Source organism: Culex quinquefasciatus, chromosome 2, assembly GCF_015732765.1.
Source record: "Culex quinquefasciatus strain JHB chromosome 2, VPISU_Cqui_1.0_pri_paternal, whole genome shotgun sequence".
Classification (NCBI taxonomy): domain Eukaryota; kingdom Metazoa; phylum Arthropoda; class Insecta; order Diptera; family Culicidae; genus Culex; species Culex quinquefasciatus.
The window spans coordinates 34,874,973-34,879,032 of record NC_051862.1 but is presented as its reverse complement, the minus strand read 5'-3'; positions in this window follow the sequence as shown (position 1 = coordinate 34,879,032).

Genomic DNA, 4,060 nt, shown 5'->3' with positions numbered 1-4,060 from the left:
CTTTTCTTAGACTCCATTTTAATAGTAGTTTATGCAACAAGTTGCAAAAAGAGGATTTTTTCAGAACGAGTCGTACATTTATTCAACGAGGTTCACCGAGTTGGATAAATACGAAGAGTGCTAAAAAAATCCAGTTTTGCAACGAGTTCCATAAAACATTTTTTGCAATTCCAAAAAACACACACTGAGTTGCAGGCCAAGGATTGATACCTACACAGAAAAAAATATGTGAATTTACTCGACACGGAAAAAATGAATCACATGTAAACTCAGTTGATGTAAACTTGAGATTCGACGTAAACGGTTGAATCACACGTAAAATCATGTTTTTACGTATAATTTGTTGCAAATTTACATCAAATTGCATTTAAATTTAAATGTTTAATGACGTGCAAAAGTGTTACATCATAAATGATGTAACATTCGGAAATATTTTTTTGTGTGTAAGAGCATGCAATGGCATTGACCTTGTTGCGTGCTCTTCGGTTGACGTCCACGTAAGGAACATCCTGGAAGGAGCGCAACTAACTACATCCGTAGTTCTGTTAGATCATCCGAATTATCTTGATCAGAACAGTATAGCTCTGGTTCCTTGCGAGTGTCCTATTTTCTTACCTCCACGTTGGCTTGGTTTTCATGATGACCTAGCTGGTGGCCTGTGGAAACGGATCGTAAACCTTTGACCACCGCGGGTCAGAGTCGAGACGGCTAAAAGAAAGGGGCGCGACAATGTGGGAAAGGGAAGTAATTTGTGATTGTAGACGGTATTGTTTTGATTCGCAGTATGTTGAGTCAACTGCTGTGGATGTACCTGGAACATCGCACAACGGGGTTTCTCTTCTCTTCATTCTCAGCTACCACCTATCTCTTATTTTTCTTTTATTTTGCTCTTCTGATTCCCAATTCTTCATTGATTCTTCTATTTAATTATAATTTTACTAACTTTTGATTCTCTTATCTCTCAAAGTTTTTCCACTCTTTTCTATTAATTGATACTGCTGTAAAAAACTTTGTTTTGTTTTTTTTTCCTTAGAAATATACTTTTCCTTAATGTTCTAGTAATATCAAGTCTATTTATCATTCGCCTTATCTTTTTTGATTTTATTGCGAATTTATTTATTTGAATAATTCTTTATCTGTCCTATAAATTATCATTACTATAATCTAAGCTTGTTTTGTATCTCTATTTATTAACTATTGTCTAATTTTACATCTAATACATCTAGCTTCTAATTTTTATTCTTCAAAATACGCTCATCATTCTCTTACTATTGATACTTGATTTTTATAAAATAAATTCTCTTTTACTGTCTATTGTTTTCAATCTTCACCCTTTTTTTAAACAAGTGAGGTTTGAGCCCTTACTCAATTTATGGAATGGTTAAAGGATTAACACAAATATTACTATTGTATTTTTGGTAAACTTTTATAACATGCTTAGGACCAAAAATTGTAACAAAACACCGCGACAAAAGAAAAAGCAACATATAAACACGACTCAACACTAGGAAAGATTTCAGGAGAAAACAATACACAGTAAAATAACAATTAGTTTTTGAATTCAATCTAAAATAAAACAGTTTTTGCTTTAATGAAAGTTGATAGGCACACTATAAATGGTTAGGCGCTTATACTTACATCAAACCCTACGTAATGTACCACCCCCGGCCGAGTTAAAATGCGTAACCGGAAAAGAAGGTGTGCATACCTGGCACGAACACTCAAAGCGTGTTCTAGCGTGCTGCTCGTACTGACTCAGAGCAAGGGTAAGATGTAGGTGTAAGGGCAGTGCGTGTTCGTCGGGAACCTAGTGCATAAGATCGGTCAAGGCCCGTTCTTACACTGAAAATTGCGAATTGCGAATTCCAAAAAACACACACTGAGTTAAATTTTTTGTCAAATTTTCATGTATTTTGTCAATAAATCGATTAAATCAAAAAAAGTTGAAAAGTGTTGCTTTTTGAAACAAGTGCTGAAAAGTTCAACTTTTCAGCACCCATTTGAGTGCTGAAAAATAGAACTTTTCAGCATTTATATTGAAAAGTGTTGCTATTCGATTCTGTTATTTTTGGTACAGAAAAGTAGGCTATTTCGTCGTTCAAGAATGACAGGAAAAGTAAGTTGTTTCACGACGGAATTGCAAAAAATATTTTTATAGGTCTTATGGAAAATTTGCTACACTCAACCCCCGGTGGTGGGTCACTTTTTCGTTTGACACTTTTTTAGTTTGTACCCCGTTGGTTGGTCAAATTCAAACGAAAAAGTGACGAACTGTCACTTTTTACACGGCGCTCACGCTCACTATCAAAACAAACGTTCAGAAGTGTGTGTGTGTGAACTCCGTGTAAAAGTTGGACAACAGTTGGTATCAAACCATCGGGGTTTGAGTGTATAAGCTTATCTAACATCACAATATTGTAAATGGATTTAAACAACATTAATTTTATTCCTATCCGTAATAACATGAAATTTTTAAATAGATTTCTCAACACAAGTTTTTGGTTTTTGTGATTGTTTGGGTTTTAACAAACCGCCCAATTAAAAAAATGCAATATGGGCTTTAACGACGCAAAGCCTTATATGTGTTTCCAGTTTTCACAAAGGTGTCGGTAAATTTAAAAAAAAATAATATTATTTAAAAAAAATTAATATTATTTAAAATTTAAAATTTAAATTTTTTAATATTATTTAAAATAATTAAAATAAAATAAATAATTTTATATTATTTCAAAAAACTACTGTTTTAATGTTTAATATGGGTGTCAATGAAAATATATGGTTTTAAAAATGCTTCTAATATTAATATTTGCAATAATGTCACAAAATTTATATGGATTTTAATAGAGATTTCTGATGACATTTTCACAAATTTCTACATTTTTTCCAAACATCTTTCGACCACTTTTCTCAAGAGTCATCTTGTATTAAACGCTCACACTACAGTTTCAAAAGAGTGTCAAATGAATGTCTGTTTGTATGTGGTGGTATAATTGAAACAAGATATCATACTGCAACCCTTTACTGCCCAATTTTTTTTTTTGGAAAATTTCAAATTATGTCCCAGATTTAAGGAGGTTTGTTCAGCAACTTTTTATTTAATGTATGACAAAAGGTCGAAAGCCAAAACGTCGAATGGACAAAAGGTAAAATAAAAAAACGTGAAAGGAACTGAATGTGTTTTGAACGGGTTTTAGTCAATTTCACTCATATTTTAATAAAAATTAAAGGAGTTATTTTAAACCCTCGAATTTTAGGAGACCTTAAATTTGAAAGAATAGAAAAAAATCACAAAAAAATAACTCACAAAATATCTTAGAATTCTGACGTTTTTGACCAGCACAACTTCCGCGCGGCACAATCACGAAAATTCGTCGTGTGGTTTACACCACAGTTTGCGCACTTGACGCGTGCTTTGTGCTGCTGGGCGTCTGTTCGCGGAAGACTGCACCTTTCTGTGAAGTGGGTCTTACGGCACTTTAGCGGTTTCTGGAGCCGTGTCCGATTTTTTTACAGCGGTGACATCGGGAAAAAAAACTTGCTTTTAGATATTGATATTGAACTATTTCCTTAACGCTTTTGTATGGACAACATAGTTTGTAAGCAGAAACCAATGGCGCAAATGGGCTTCTTTGTGCATAAACATGGAGCGACAAAAAAATGATAATTTTCAAAAAAATTAGAATAACTTTTATAATATGTATAGATAACTTATAATCCACAAAAGACACAAAGAAAAGAGAAACAAATCAGTGAAAAAGTCATCCTCGATAAAAAATCATTCCCAGTGTGCAAACAGAGTAGAAAAGCTATTGTGATATTACTTGTTAGATTGTAAGCTACAAACAAGATAAAACAAAAGTATTGATACACAAACTATTAAAATAAGAATCCCCAAAAATACTAAAGGTCGAACATGAAACATGAACATGAATGATGAAAATACAAACCTTCAAAACAAAAGACAATATCGTTAAGTGTTTCTGCTTATTCAATTCCGTAGAAATCTTATGAATTAAGTTGCTTGTAATTTCAATAGCATTTAAACCACGTACAAAATTAA